Source organism: Dama dama, chromosome 28, assembly GCF_033118175.1.
Source record: "Dama dama isolate Ldn47 chromosome 28, ASM3311817v1, whole genome shotgun sequence".
NCBI lineage: Eukaryota > Metazoa > Chordata > Mammalia > Artiodactyla > Cervidae > Dama > Dama dama.
In genome coordinates, this window is record NC_083708.1 from 633,476 (window position 1) to 650,000 (window position 16,525).

The following is a 16,525-nucleotide window of genomic DNA, read 5'->3' on the forward strand; positions in this document are numbered from 1 at the left end:
GGGTCCACGGAAACCTTTCATGTTGCTACAGTGACCTCTGGATCCCTCTAGACATGAGACAGTGATCTTAGGTCTCCTCTGGAGTGCCATCAAGGAAATCAAGGTTCCTTTCATGTTTGTTGTGGAACACGGAATTGCTCTGAACGCAGTGCAGGGGAATCGGGCCTCATCTCGTGGCGAGGTGGAAGTCTCATGGTTTTTCTCGAGTTGCGCCCAGAACCTGGGGTATATTCTCGAGTTACGATGGGGAGGTCCCTTCCAGACACGTGTTTGTTCAGCAACGTCAGAACTCCTGCCTAGGTTCGATGGACACCTCGGTATTCTCCCGAAGTCTTGGCATGGCAATTGGGACGCGTCTCCACGTGAGGCGGGAGACGCAGGGTCCCTTTCCTCGTGCCACAGGGATCCTGGGACTCCTATCCATTTTCAAGAGGAGTCAGGCATCGTCTCCTTTGGAAGCATTGATCTCTGAAGACCTCTCGAGTTTTCAAAGGATGTGAGGCCTCCGGTCGCAATGAGGCGGAGAACTTGGTCTTTCTCTGCGGTCTCCACAGGGGATTCAGACATCCCTTCGTCTTGGGAGATGCAAGACGAGCCTGCATTCAATTCACTGCAGGGATATCTGGCCTTATTTCGAGTCAGAGCATCTCGGTGTCCATTCCACTTGAGGCCACAAATTCAGGGTCCCTCTCACATACCTGTAGCTGAGAGAAGCCTCCTCTTGAGGTGCTTCTGGAAAGTTGGTATTCCTCTTGAGTCGAAGCCAGGGACTAATCTCTCATCTCGATTTGATTTGGGGTCCACGGAGCCCTTTCTTTTTGCTCCAGTGTCCTCAGGATCCCTCTAGACTTGGGACAGTAATCTTGGGTTTTCTCTGGAGGGCAATCAAGGAAATCAAGTCTCCTTTCTCGTTTCATGTGGAACATGGAATTGCTCTGCACGCAGTGTAGGGGAATCGGGCCTCATCTCACAGAGAGGCGGAAGTCTCACGGTTATTCTCGAGTCGCGGCCGGAACTTGGGGTATATTCTCGAGTTACGACGGGGAGTGCCCTTCCAGACACGTGTTTGTTCAGCGACGTCAGGCCTCCTGCCTAGGTGCGAGGGACACCTCGGGATTCTCCTCGAGTCTTGGCATGGCAATTGGGTCGTGTCTCCACGTGAGGCGGGAGACCCAGGGTCCCTTTCCATGTGCCACAGGGATCCTGGGACTCCTATCCATTTTCAAAAAGAGTCAGGCATCTTCTCCTTTGGAAGCATTGATCTCCGGGGACCTCTCGAGTTTTCAATGGATGTGAGGCCTCCGCTCGCGATGAGGCAGAGAACTAGGTCTTTCTCTGTGGTCTCCACAGTGGATTTAGACATCCCTTCGTCTTGGGAGATGCAAGACGAGCCTGCATTCAATTCACTGCAGGGACATCCAGCCTTACTTCATGTCAGACCATATCAGTGTCCATTCCCCTTGAGGCCACAAACTCAGGGTCCCTCTCAAATACCTGTTGCTGAGAGAAGCCTCCTCTTGAGGTGCTTGTGGAAAGTTGGTATTCCTGTTGAGTCGAAGCCAGGGACTAAGCTCTCATCTCGAGTTGATTTGGGGTCCACGGAGCTCTTTCGTGTTGCTCCAGTGACCTCAGAATCCCTCTAGACATGAGACAGTGATCTTGGGTTTTCTCTGGAGTGCCATCAAGGAAATCAAGGCTCCTTTCACGTTTGATGTGGAACACGGAATTGCTCTGCACGCAGTGCAGGGGAATCGGGCCTCATCTCGCGGCAAGGGGGAAGTCTCATGGTTTCTCTGGAATTGCGGCCGGAACCTGGGGTATATACTCGAGTTACGACGGGGAGGGCCCTTCCAGACACGTGTTTGTTCAGCGACGTCAGGACTCCTGCCTAGGAGCGAGGGACACGTCGGGATTCTCCTCGAGTCTTGGCATGGCAATTGGGACGCGTCTCCACGTGAGGCACGAGACCCAGTGTCCCTTTCGACGAGCCACAGGGATCCTGGGACTCCTATCCATTTTCAAGAGAGGTCAGGCATCGTCTCCTTTGGAAGCATTGATCTCCGCAGACCTCTCGAATTTTCAAAGGATGTGAGGCCTCCGGTCGCGATGAGGCGGAGGACTAGGTCTTCCTCTTTTGTCTCCACAGGGGATTCAGACATCCCTTCATCTTGGGAGATGCAAGACGAGCCTGAATTCAATTCACTGCAGGGATATCTGGCCTTATTTCAAGTCAGAGCATCTCGATGTCCATTCCACTTGAGGCCACAAACTCATGGTCCCTCTCACATACCTATAGCTTAGATAATTCTCCTCTTGAGGTGCTTGTGGAAAGTTGGTATTCCGCTTGAGTCGAAGCCAGGGACTAAGCTCTCATCTCGAGTTGATTTAGGGTCAACGGAGCCCTTTCGTGTTGCTCCAGTGACCTCATTATCCCTCTAGACTTGAGACAGTGATCTTGGGTTTTCTCTGGAGTGTCATCAAGAAAATCAAGGCTCCTTTCACGTTTGATGTGGAACACAGAATTGCTCTGGACGCAGTGCAGGGGAATCGGGCTTCATCTCGCGGCGAGGGGGAAGTCTCATGGTTTTTCTCGAGTTGCGGCCAGAACCTGGGGTATATTCTCGAGTTACGACGGGGAGGGCACTTCCAGACACGTGTTTGTTCAGCGACATAAGGACTACTGCCTAGGTGCGAGGGACACCTCGGGATTCTCCTCGAGTCTTGGCATGGCAATTGGGACGCGTCTCCACGTGAGGCGGGAGTCCCAGGGTCCCTTTCCACGTGCCACAGGGATCCTGGGACTCCTATCCATTTTCAAGAGGAGTCAGGCATCGTATCCTTTGGAAGCATTGATCTCCGCAGACCTCTCGAGTTTTCAAAGGATGTGAGGCCTCCGGTCGCGTTGAGGCGGAGGATTAGGTCTTTCTCTGTGGTCTCCACAGGGGATTCAGACATCCCTTCGTCTTGGGAGATGCAAGACGAGCCTGCATTCAATTCACTGCAGGGATATCCGGCCTTACTTCGAGTCAGAGCATCTCGGTGTCCATTCCACTTGAGGCCACAAACTCAGGGTCCCTCTCAAATACCTGTTGCTGAGAGAAGCCTCCTCTTGAGGTGCTTGTGGAAAGTTGGTATTCCTCTTGAGTCGAAGCCAGGGACTAAGATCTCATCTCGAGTTGATTTGGGGTCCACGGGGCTCTTTCGTGTTGCTCCAGTGACCTCAGGATCCCTCTAGACTTGAGACAGTGATCTTGGGTTTTCTCTGGAGTGCCAACAAGGAAATCAAGGCTCCTTTCACGTTTGATTTGGAACACGGAATTGCTCTGCACGCAATGCAGGTGAATCGGGCCTCATCTCGCCGCGAGGGGGAAGTCTCATGGTTTTTCTCGAGTTGCGGCCCGAACCTGGGGTATATTCTCGAGTTACGACGGGAGGGCCCTTCCAGACACGTGTTTGTTCAGCGACGTCAGGACTCCTGCCTAGGTGCGAGGGACACCTCGGGATTCTCCTCGAGTCTTGGCATGGCAATTGGGACGCGTCTCCACGTGAGGCGGGAGACCCAGGGTCCCGTTCCACGTGCCACAGGGATCCTGGGACTCCTATCCATTTTCAAGAAGAGTCAGGCATCGTCTCCTTTGGAAGCATTGATTTCCGCGGACCTCTCCAGTTTTCAAAGGATGTGAGGCCTCTGGTCGCGATGAGGCGGAGAACTAGGTCTTTCTCTGTGGTCTCCACAGGGAATTCAGACAACCCTTCGTCTTGGGAGATGCAAGACGAGCCTGCATTCAATTCACTGCAGGCATATCCGGCCTTACTTCGAGTCAGAGCATCTCGCTGTCCATTCCACTTTGGCCAAAAACTCAGGGTCCCTCTCACATACCTGTAGCTGAGAGAAGCCTCCTCTTGAGTGGCCTGTGGAAAGTTCGTATTCCTCTTGAGTCGAAGCCAGGGACTAAGCTCTCATCTCGAGTTGATTTGGGGTCCCCGGAGCCCTTTAATGTTGCTCCAGTGACCTCAGGATCCCTCTAGACTTGAGACAGTGATCTTGGGTTTTCTCTGGAGTGCCATCAAGGAAATCAAGGCTCCTATCATATTTGATGTGGAACACGGAATTGCTCTGCACGCAGTGCAGGGGAATCGGGCCTCATCTCGCGGCGAGGGGGAAGTCTCATGGTTTTTCTCGAGTTGCGGCCGGAACTTGGGGTATATTCTCGAGTTACGACGGGGAGGGCCCTTCCAGACACGTGTTTGTTCAGCGACGTCAGGACTCCTGCCTAGGTGCGAGGGACACCTCGGGATTCTCCTCGATTCTTGGCATGGCAATTGGGACGCGCCTCTATGTGAGGCGGGAGACCCAGGGTCGCTTTCCACGTGCCACAGGGTTCCTGGGACTCCTATCCATTTTCAAGAGGAGTCAGGCATCGTCTCCTTTGGAAGCATTGATCTCCGCCCACCTCTCGAGGTTTCAAAGGATGTGAGGCCTCCGGTCGCGAGAAGGCGGAGAACTAGGTTTTTCTCTGTGGTCTCCACAGGCATTCAGACATCCCTTCGTCTTGGGATGTGAAAGACGAGCCTGCATTCAATTCACTGCAGGGATATCCGGCCTTACTTCGAGTCAGAGCATCTCGGTGTCCATTCCACTTGAGGCCACAAACTCAGGGTCCTTCTCACATACCTGTAGCTGAGAGAAGCCTTCTCTTGAGGTGCTTGTGGAAAGTTGGTATTCCTCTTGAGTCGAAGCCAGGGACTAAGCTCTCATCTCGAGTTGATGTGCGGTCCACGGAGCCCTTTCGTGTTGCTCAAGTGACCTCAGGATCCCTCTAGACTTGAGACAGTGATCTTGGGTATTCTCTGGAGTGCCATCAAGGAAATCAAGGCCCCTTTCACGTTTGATGTGGAACACGGAATTGCTCTGCACGCAGTGCAGGGGAATCGGGCCTCATCTCGCGGAGAGAGGAAATTCTCATGGTTTTTCTCGAGTTGCGTCCGGAACCTGGGGTATATTCTCGAGTTACAAGGGGGAGGGCCCTTCCAGACACGAGTTTGTTCAGCGACGTCAGGACTCCTGCCTAGGTGCGAGGGACACCTCGGGATTCTCCTCAAGTCTTGGCATGGCAATTGGGACGCGTCTCCACGTGAGCGGGAGACCCAGGGTCCCGTTCCACGTGCCACAGGGATCCTGGGACTCCTATCTATTTTCAAGAGGAGTCAGGCATCGTCTCCTTTAGAAGCATTGATCTCCACAGACCTCTCGAATTTTCAAAGGATGTGAGGCCTCCGGTCGCGATGAGGCGGAGGACTAGGTCTTTCTCTGTCGTCTCCACAGGGGATTCACACATCCCTTCATCTTGGGAGATGCAAGACGAGCCTGCATTCAATTCACTGCAGGGATATCCGGGCTTACTTCGAGTCAGAGCATCTCGGTGTCCATTCCACTTGAGGCCACAAACTCAGGGTCCCTCTCACATACCTATAGCTGGGAGAAGCCTCCTCTTGAGGTGCTTGTGGAAAGTTGGTATTCCTCTTGACTCGAAGCCAGGGACTAAGCTCTCATCTCGAGTTGATTTGGGGTCCACGGAGCCCTTTCGTGTTGCTCCAGTGACCTCAGGATCCCTCTAGACTTGAGACAGTGATCTTGCGTTTTCTCTGGAGTGCCATCAAGGAAATCAGGTTCCTTTCACGTTTGATATGGAACATGAAATTGCTCTGCATGCAGTGCAGGGGAATCGGGCCTCATCTCGTGGCGAGGGGGAAGTCTCATGGTTTTTCTCGAGTTGCGGCCGGAACCTGGGGTATATTCTCGAGCTACGAAGGGGAGGTCTCTTCCAGACACGTGTTTGTTCAGCGACGTCAGGACTCCTGCCTAGGTGCGAGGGACACCTCGGGATTCTCCTCGAGCCTTGGCATGGCAATTGGGACGCGTCTCCACGTGAGGCGGGAGACCCAGGGTCCCTTTCCACGTGCCACAGGGATCCTGGAACTCCTATCCATTTTCAGTAGGAGTCAGGCATCGTCTCCTTTGGAAGCATTGATCTCCGCGGACCTCTCGAGTTTTCAAAGGATGTGAGGCCTCCGGTCGCGATGAGGCGGAGGACTAGGTCTTTCTCTGTGGTCTCCACAGGGGATTCAGACAACCCATCGTCTTGGGAGACGCAAGAAGAGCCTGCATTCAATTCACGGCAAAGATGTCCCGCCTTACTTCGAGTCAGAGCATCTCGGTGTCCATTCCACATGAGGCCACAAACTCAGGGTCCCTCTCACATACCTGTAGCTGAGGGAAACCTCCTCTTGAAGTGCTTGTGGAAAGTTGGTATTCCTCTTGAGTCGAAGCCAGGGACAAAGCTCTCATCTCGAGTTGATTTGGGGTCCACGGAGCCCTTTCGTGTTGCTCCAGTGACCTCAGGATCCCTCTAGACTCTAGACAGTGATCTTGGGTTTTCTCTGGAGTGCCATCAAGGAAATCAAGGCTCCTTTCACATTTGATGTGGAACACGGAATTGCTCTGCACGCAGTGCAGGGGAATCGGGCCTCATTTCACGGCGAGGGGGAAGTCTCATGTTTTTTCTCAAGTTGCGGCCAGAACCTCGGGTATATTCTCGAGTTACGACGGGGAGGGCCCTTCCAGACACGTGTTTGTTCAGCGACGTCAGGACTCCTGCCTAGGTGCGAGGGACACCTCCGGATTCTCCTCGAGTCTTGGCATGGCAATTGGGACTCGTCTCCACGTGAGGCGGGAGACCCAGGGTCCCTTTCGACGAGCCACAGGGATCCTGGGACTCCTATCCATTTTCAAGAGGAGTCAGGCATCGTCTCCTTTGGAAGCATTGATCTCCGCGGACCTCTCGAGTTTTCAAAGGATGTGAGGCCTCCGGTCGCGATGAGGCGGAGGACTAGGTCTTTCTCTTTGGTCTCCACAGGGGATTCAGGCAACCCTTCGTCTTGGGAGATGCAAGACGAGCCTGCATTCAATTCACTGCAGGGATACCCGGCCTTACTTCGAGTCAGAGCATCTCGGTGTCCATTCCACTTGAGGCCACAAATTCCAGGTGCCTCTCACATACCTGTAGCTGAGAGAAGCCTCCTCTTGAGTGGCCTGTGGAAAGTTCGTATTCCTCTTGAGTCGAAGCCAGGGACTAAGCTCTCATCTCGTGTTGATTTGGGGTCCCCGGAGCCCTTTCGTGTTGCTCAAGTGACCTCAGGATCCCTCTAGACTTGAGACAGTGATCTTGGGTTTTCTCTGGAGTGCCATCAAGGAAATCAAGGCTCCTATCATATTTGATGTGGAACACGGAATTGCTCTGCATGCAGTGCAGGGGAATCGGGCCTCATCTAGGGGCGAATGGGAAGTCTCATGGCTTTTCTCGAGTTGTGGACGGACCCTGGGTTATATTCTCGAGTTACGACGGGGAGGGCTCTTCCAGACACGTGTTTGTTCAGCGACGTCAGGACTCCTGCCTAGGTGCTAGGGACACCTCGGGATTCTCTTCGAGTCTTGGCATGGCAATTTGGACGCGTCTCCACGTGAGGCGGGAGACCCAGGGTCCCTTTCCAAGTTACACAGGAGTCCTGGAACTCCTATCCATTTTCAAGAGGAGTCAGGCATCGTCTCCTTTGGAAGCATTGATCTCCGTGGACCTCTCGAATTTTCAAAGGATGTGAGGCCTCCGGCCGCGATGAGGCAGAGAACTAGGTCTTTCTCTGTGGTCTACACAGGGGATTCAGACATCCCTTCGGATTGGGAGATGCAAGACGAGCCCGCATTCAATTCACTGCAGGGATATCCGGCCTTACTTCGAGTCAGAGCATCTCGGTGTCCATTCCACTTGAGGCCACACACTCAGGGTCCCTCTCACATACCTGTAACTGAGAGAAGCTTCCTCTTGAGGTGCTTGTGGAAACTTGGTATTCCTCTTGAGTCGAAGCCAGGGACTAAGATCTCATCTCGAGTGGATTTCGTGTCCACGGAGCCCTTTCGTGTTGCTCCAATGACCTCAGGATCCCTCTAGACTTGAGACAGTGATCTTGGGTTTTCTCTGGAGTGCCATCAAGGAAATCAAGGCTCCTTTCACGTTTGATTTGGAACACGGAATTGTTCTGCACGCAATGCAGATGAATCGGGCCTCATCTCTCCGCGAGGGGGAAGTCTCATGGTTATTCTCGAGTTGCGGCCGGAACCTGGGGTATATTCTCGAGTTACGACGGGGAGGGCCCTTCCAGACACGTGTTTGTTCAGCGATGTCAGGACTCGTGCCTAGGTGCGAGGGACACGTCGGGATTCTCCTCGAGTCTTGGCATGGCAATTGGGACGCGTCTCCACGTGAGGCGGGAGACCCCGGGTCCCTTTCGACGAGCCACAGGGATCCTGGGACTCCTATCCATTTTCAAGAGGAGTCAGGCATCGTCTCCTTTGGAAGCATTGATCTCTGCAGACCTCTCGAGTTTTCAAAGGATGTGAGGCCTCCGGTCGCGATGAGGCGGAGGAATAGGTCTTTCTCTGTGGTCTCCACAGGGGATTCAGACATCCCTTCGTCTTGGGAGATGCAAGACGAGCCTGCATTCAATTCACTGCAGGGATATCCGGCCTTACTTCGAGTCAGAGCATCTCGGTGTCCATTCCACATGAAGCCACACACTCAGGGTCCCTCTCACATACCTGTAGCTGAGAGAAGCCTCCTCTTGAGGTGCTTGTGGAAAGTTCGTATTCCTCTTGAGTCGAAGCCAGGGACTAAGCTCTCATCTCGAGTTGATTTGGGGGCAACGGAGCCCTTTCGTGTCGCTCCAGTGACCTCAGGATCCCTCTAGACTTGAGAAAGTGATCTTGGGTTTTCTCTGGAGTGCCATCAAGGAAATCAAGGCTCCTTTCATGTTTGATGTGGAACACGGAATTGCTCTGCACGCAGGGCAGGGGAATCGGGCCTCATCTCGCAGCGAGGGGGAAGTCTCATGGTTTTTCTCGAGTTGCGGCCGGATTCTGGGGTATATTCTCGAGTTACTACGAGGAGGGCCCTTCCAGACACGTGTTTGTTCAGCGACGTCAGGACTCCTGCCTAGGTGCGAGGGACACCTCGGGATTCTCCTCGAGTCTTGGCATGGCAATTGGGACGCGTCTCCACGTGAGGCGGGAGACCCACGGTCCTGTTCCACGTGCCACAGGGATCCTGGGACTCCTATCCATTTTCAAGAAGATTCCGGCATCGTCTCCTTTGGAAGCATTGATCTCCGCGGACCTCTCGAGTTTTCAAAGGATGTGAGGCCTCCGGTCTCGATGAAGCGGAGAATTAGGTCTTTCTCTTTGGTTTCCACAAGGGATTCAGACATCCCTTCGTCTTGGGAGATGCAAGACGAGCCTGCTTTCAATTCACTGCAGGGATATCCGGCCTTACTTCGAGTCAGAGCATCTCGGTGTTCATTCCACTTGAGGCCACAAACTCAGGGTCCCTCTCACATAACTGTAGCTGAGAGAAGCTTCCTCTTGAGGTGCTTGTGGAAAGTTGGTATTCCTCTTGAGTCGAAGCCAGGAACTAAGCTCTCATCTCGAGTTGATTTGGGGTCCACGGAGCCCTTTCGTGTTGCTCCAGTGACCTCAGGATCCCTCTAGACTTGAGACAGTGATCTTGGGTTTTCTCTGGAGTGCCATCAAGGAAATCAAGGCTCCTTTCACGTTTGATATGGAACACGGAATTGCTCTGCCCGCAGTGCAGGGGAATCGGGCCTCATCCAGCGGCGAGGGGGAAGTCTCATGGTTTTTCTCGAGTTGCGGCCCGAACCTGGGGTATATTCTCGAGTTACGACGGGGAGGGCCCTTCCAGACACGTGTTTGTTCAGCGACGTCAGGACTCCTGCCTAGGTGCGAGGGACACCACGGGATTCTCCTCGAGTCTTGGCATGGCAATTTGGACGCGTCTCCACGTGAGGCGGGAGGCCCAGGGTCCCTTTCCACGTGCCACAGTGATCCTGGGACTCCTATCCATTTTCAAGAGGAGTCAGGCATCGTCTCCTTTGGAAATATTGATCTCCGCGGACCTCTCGAGTTTTCAAAGGATGTGAGGCCTCCGGTCGGGATGAGGCGGAGAACTTTGTCTTTCTCTGTGGTCTCCACAGGGGATTCAGACATCCCTTCGTCTTGGGAGATGCAAGACGAGCCTGCATTCAATTCACTGCAGGGATATCCGGCGTTACTTCCAGTCAGAGCATCTCGGTGTCCATTACACTTGAGGCCACAAATTCAGGGTCCCTCTCACATACATGTAGCTGAGGGAAGCCTCCTCTTGAGGTGCTTGTGGAAAGTTGGTATTCCTCTTGAGTCGAAGCCAGGGACTAAGCTCTCATCTCGAGTTGATTTGTGGTCCACGGAGCCCTTTTGTGTAGCTCCAGTGACCTCAGGATCCCTCTAGACTTGAGACAGTGATCTTGGGTTTTCTCTGGAGTGCCAACAAGTAAATCAAGGCTCCCTTCACGTTTGATGGGGAACACGGAATTGCTCTGCACGCAGTGCAGGGGAATCGGGCCTCATCTCGTGGCAAGGGGGATGTCTCATGGTTTTTCTCAAGTTGCGGCCGGAACCTGGGGTATATTCTCGAGTTACGACGGGGAGGGCCCTTCCAGACACGTGTTTGTTCAGCGACGTCAAGACTCCTGCCTAGGTGCGAGGGACACCTCGGGATTCTCCTCGAGTCTTGGCATGGCAATTGGGACGCGTCTCCATGTGAGGCGGGAGACTCAGTGTCCCTTTCCACGTGCCACAGGGATCCTGGGTCTCCTATCCATTTTCAAGAAGAGTCAGGCATCGTCTCCTTTGGAAGCATTGATCTCCGCGGACCTCTCGAGTTTTCAAAGGATGTGAGGCCTCCGGTCGCGTTCAGGCGGAGGACTAGGTCTTTCTCTGTGGTCTCCACAGGGGATTCAGACAACCCTTCGTCTTGGGAGATGCAAGACGAGCCTGCATCCAATTCACTGCAGGGATATCCGGCCTTACCTCGAGTCAGAGCATCTCGGTGTCCATTCCACTTGAGGCCACAAACTCGGGGTCCCTCAAATATACCTGAAGCTGAGAGAAGCCTCCTCTTGAGGTGCTGGTGGAAAGTTGTTATTCCTCTTGACTCGAAGCCAGGGACTAAGCTCTCATCTCGAGTTGATTTGGGGTCCACGGAGCCTTTTCGTGTTGCTACAGTGACCTCAGGATCCCTCTGGACTTGAGACAGTGATCTTGGGTTTTCTCTGGAGTGCCATCAAGGAAATCAAGGCTCCTTTCACGTTTGATGTGGAACACGGAATTGCTCTGCATGCAGTGCAGGGGAATTGGGCCTAATCTCGCGGCGAGGGGGAAGTCTTGGTTTTTCTCGAGTTGCGGCCGGAACCTGGGGTATATTCTCGAGTTACGACGGGGAGGGCCTTCCAGACACGTGTTTCTTCAGCGAAGTGAGGACTCCTGCCTAGGTGCGAGGGACACCTCGGGGTTCTCCTCGAGTCTTGGCATGGCAATTGGGACGCGTCTCCATGTGAGGCGCGAGACCCAGGGTCCCTTTCCACGTGCCACAGGGATCCTGGGACTCCTATCCCTTTTCAAGAGGAGTCAGGCATCGTCTCCTTTGGAAGCATTGATCTCCGCAGACCTCTCGAGTTTTGAAAGGATGTGAGGCCTCCGGTCGCGATGAGCGGGAGAACTAGTTCTTTCTCTGTGGTCTCCACAGGGGATTCAGACATCCCTTCCTCTTGGGAGATGCAAGACGAGCCTGCTTTCAATTCACTGCAGGAATATCCGGCCTTACTTCGAGTCAGAGCCTCTCGGTGTCCATTTCACTTGAGGCCACAAACTCAGGGTCCCTCTCACATACCTGTTGCTTAGAGAATCCTCCTCTTGAGGTGCTTGTGGAAAGTTGGTATTCCTCTTGAGTCGAAGCCAGGGACTAAGCTCTCATCTCGAGTTGATTGGGGGTCCATGCAGCCCTTTTGTGTTGCTCCAGTGACCTCAGGATCCCTCTAGACTTGAGACAGTGATCTTGGGTTTTCTCTGGAGTGCCATCAAGGAAATCAAGGCTCCTTTCACGTTTGATGTGGAACACGGAATTGCTCTGCATTCCGTGCAGTGGAATCGGGCCTCAACTCGCGGCGAGGGGGAAATCTCATGGTTTTTCTCGAGTTGCGGCCGGAACCCGGGGTATATTCTCGAGTTACGACGGGGAGGGCCCTTCCAGACACGTGTTTGTTCAGCGACGTCATGACTCCTGCCTAGGGGAGCGGGACACCTCGGGATTCTCCTCGAGTCTTGGCATGGCAATTGGGACGCATCTCCACGTGAGGCGGGAGACCCAGGGTCCCTTTCCACGTGCCACAGTGATCCTGGGACTCCTATCCATTTTCAAGAGGAGTCAGGCATCGTCTCCTTTGGAAGCATTGATCTCCGCAGACTTCTCGAGTTTTTAAAAGATGTGAGGCCTCCGGTCGCGATGAGGCGGAGGACTAGGTCTTTCTCTGTCGTCTCCACAGGGGATTCCGACATCCCTTCGTCTTGGGAGATGCAAGACGAGCCTGCATTCAATTCACTGCAGGGATATCTGGCCTTACTTCGAGTCAGAGCATCTCGGTGTCCATTTCACTTGAGGCCACAAACTCAGGGTCCATCTCACATACCTGTAGCTGAGAGAAGCCTCCTCTTGAGGTGCTTGTGGAAATTTGGTATTCCTCTTGAGTCGAAGCCACGGACTAAGCTCTCATCTCGAGTTGATTTGGGGTCCATGGAGCCCTTTCGTGTTGCTCCAGTGACCTCAGGATCCCTCTAGACTCTAGACAGTGATCTTGGGTTTTCTCTGGAGTGCCATCAAGGAAATCAAGGCTCCTTTCAACTTTGATGTGGAACACGGAATTGCTCTGCACACAGTGCAGGGGAATCGGGACTCATCTCGCGGTGAGGGGGAAGTATCATGGTTTTTCTCGAGTTGCGGCCGGAACCTGGGGTATATTCTCGAGTTACGACGGGGAGGGCCCTTCCAGACACGTGTTTGTTCAGCGACGTCAGGACTCCTGCCTAAGTGCGAGGGACACCTCGGGATTCTCCTCGAGTCATGGCATGGCAATTGGGAGGCGTCTCCACGTGAGGCGGGAGACCCAGGTTCCCTTTCCACGTGCCACACGGATCCTGGGACACCTATCAATTTTCAAGAGGAGTCAGGCATCGTCTCCTTTGGAAGCATTGATCTCCGGGGACCTCTCGAGTTTTCAAAGGATGGGAGGCCTCCGGTCGCGATGAGGCGGAGAACTAGGTCTTTCTCTGTGGTCTCCACAGGGGATTCAGACATCCCTTCGTCTTGGGAGATGCAAGACGAGCCTGCATTCAATTCACTGTAGGGATATCCGGAATTACTTCGAATCAGAGCATCTCGGTGTCCATTCCATTGAGGCCACAAACTCAGGGTCCCTCTCACATACCTGTAGCTGAGAGAAGCCTCCTCTTGAGGTGCTTGTGGAAAGTTGGTATTCCTCTTGAGTCGAAGCCAGGGACTAAGCTCTCATCTCGAGTTGTTTTGGGGTCCACGGAGCCCTTTCGTGTTGCTCCAGTGACCTCAGGATCCCTCTAGACTTGAGACAGTGATCTTGGGTTTTCTCTGGAGTGCCATAAAGGAAATCAAGGCTCCTTTCACGTTTGATGTGGAACACGGAATTGCTCTGCACCCAGTGCAGGGGAATCGGGCCTCATGTTGCGGCGAGGGGGAAGTCTCATGATTTTTCTCGAGTTGCGGCCGGAACCTGGGGTATATTCTCGAGTTACGACGGGGAGGGCCCTTCCAGACACGTGTTTGTTCAGCGACGTCCGGACTCCTGCCTAGGTGCGAGGGACACCTCGGGATTCTCCTCGAGTCTTGGCATGGCAATTGGGACGCATATCCACATGAGGCGGGAGACCCAGGGTCCCTTTCCACGTGCCACATGATCCTGGGACTCCTATCCATTTTCAAGAGGAGTCAGGCATCATCTCCTTTGGAAGCATTGATCTCCGCGGACCGCTCGAATTTTCAAAGGATGTGAGGCCTCCGGTCGCAATGAGGCGGAGGACTAGGTCTTTCTCTTAGGTCTCCACAGGCATTCAGACATCCCTTCGTCTTGGGAGATGCAAGGCGAGCTTGCATTCAATTCACTGCAGCGATATCTGGCCTTACTTCGAGTCAGAGCATCTCGGTGTCCATTCCACTTGAGGCCACAAATTCAGTGTACCTCTCACATACAGGTAGCTGAGAGAAGCCGCCTCTTGAGGTGCTTGTGGAAACTTGGTATTCCTCTTGAGTCGAAGCCAGGGACTAAGCTCTCATCTCGAGTTGATTTGGGGTCCACGGAGCCCTTTCGTGTTGCTCCAGTGACCTCAGGATCCCTCTAGACTTGAGACAGTGACTTTGGATTTTCTCTGGAGTGGCATCAAGGATATCAAGGCTCCTTTCACGTTTGATGTGGAACACGGAATTGCTCTGCACTCAATGCAGGGGAATCGGGCCTCATCTCACGGCGAGGGGAAAGTCTCATGGTTTTTCTCGAGTTGCGGCCAGAACCTCGGGTATATTCTCGAGTTACGTCGGGGAGGGCCCTTCCAGACACGTGTTTGTTCAGCAAAGTCAGGACTCCTGCCTAGGTGCGAGGGACACCTCGGGATTCTCCTCGAGTCTTGGCATGGCAATTTGGACGCGTCTCCACGTGAGGCGGGAGACCCAGGGTCCCCGTCCATGTGGACAGGGATCCTGGGACTCCAAACCATTTTCAAGAGGAGTCAGGCATCGTCTCCTTTGGAAGCATTGATCTCCGCGGACCTCTCGAGTTTTCAAAGGATGTGAGGACTCCGGTTGCGATGAGGCGGGGAACTAGGTCTTTCTCTGTGTTCTCCACAGGGGATTCAGACATCCATTGATCTTGGGAGATGCAAGACGAGCCTGCATTCAATTCACTGCAGGGATATCCGGCCTTACTTCGAGTCAGAGCATCTCGGTGTCCATTCCACTTGAGGCCATAAACTCAGGGTCCCTCTCACATACCTGTAGCTGAGAGAAGCCTCCTCTTGAGGTGCTTGTGGAAAGTTGGTATTCCTCTTGAGTCGAAGCCAGGGACTAAGCTCTCATATCGAGTTGATTTGGGGTCCACGCAGCCCTTTCGTATTGCTCCAGTGACCTCAGGATCCCTCTAGACTTGAGACAGTGATCTTGGGTTTTCTCTGGAGTGCCATCAAGGAAATCAAGGCTCCTTTCAATTTTGATGTGGAACACGGAATTGCTCTGCACGCAGTGCAGGGGAATCGGGCCTCATCTCGCGGCGAGGGGGAAGTCTCATGGTTTTTCTCGAGTTGCGGCCGGAACCTGGGGTATATTCTCGAGTTACAACGGGGAGGGCCCTTCCAGACACGTGTTTGTTCAGCGACGTCAGGACTCCTGCCTAGTTGCGAGGGACACCTCGTGCTTCTCCTCGAGTCTTGGCATGGCAATTGGGACGCGTCTCCTCGTGAGGCGGCAGACCCAGGGTCCCTTTCCAAATGCCACAGGGATCCTGGGGCTCCCATCCATTTTCAAGAGGAGTCAGGCATCGTCTCCTTTGGAAGCATTGATCTCCGCGGACCTCTCGAGTTTTCAAAGGATGTGAGGCCTCCGGTCGCGATGAGGCGGAGAACTAGTTCTTTCTCTGTGGTCTCCACAGGGGATTCAGACATCCCTTCGTCTTGGGAGATGTAAGACAAGCCTGCATTCAATACACTGCAGGGATATCCGGCCTTTCTTCGAGTCAGAGCATCTCGGTGTCCATTCCACTTGAGGCCATAAACTCAGGGTCCCTCTCACATACCTGTAGCTGAGAGAAGCCTCCTCTTGAGGTGCTTGTGGAAAGTTGGTGTTCCTCTTGAGTCGAAGCCAGGGACTAAGCTCTCATCTCGAGTTGATTTGGGGTCCACGGAGCACTTTCCTGTTGCTACAGTGACCTCAGGATACCTCTAGACTTGAGACAGTGATCTTGGGTTTTCTCTGGAGTGCCATCAAGGAAATCAAGGCTCCTTTCAATTTTGATGTGGAACACGGAATTGCTCTGCACGCAGTGCAGGGGAATCGGGCCTCATCTCGCGGCGAGGGGGAAGTCTCATGGTTTTTCTCGAGTTGCGGCCGGAATCTGGGGTATATTCTCGAGTTACGACGGGGAGGGCCCTTCCAGACACGTGTTTGTTCAGCGACGTCAGGACTCCTGCCTAGGTGCGAGGGACACTTCGGGATTCTCCTCGAGTCATGGCATGGCAATTGGGACGCGTCTCCACGTGAGGCGGAAGACCCAGGTTCCCTTTCCACGTGCCACACGGATCCTGGGACACCTATCCATTTTCAAGAGGAGTCAGGCATCGTCTCCTTTGAAAGCACTGATCTCCGCGGACCTCTCGAGTTTTCAAAGGATGGGAGGCCTCCAGTCGCGATGAGGCAGAGAACTAGGTCTTTCTCTGTGGTCTCCACAGGGGATTCAGACATCCCTTCGTCTTGGGAGATGCAAGACGAGCCGGCATTCAATTCACTGCAGG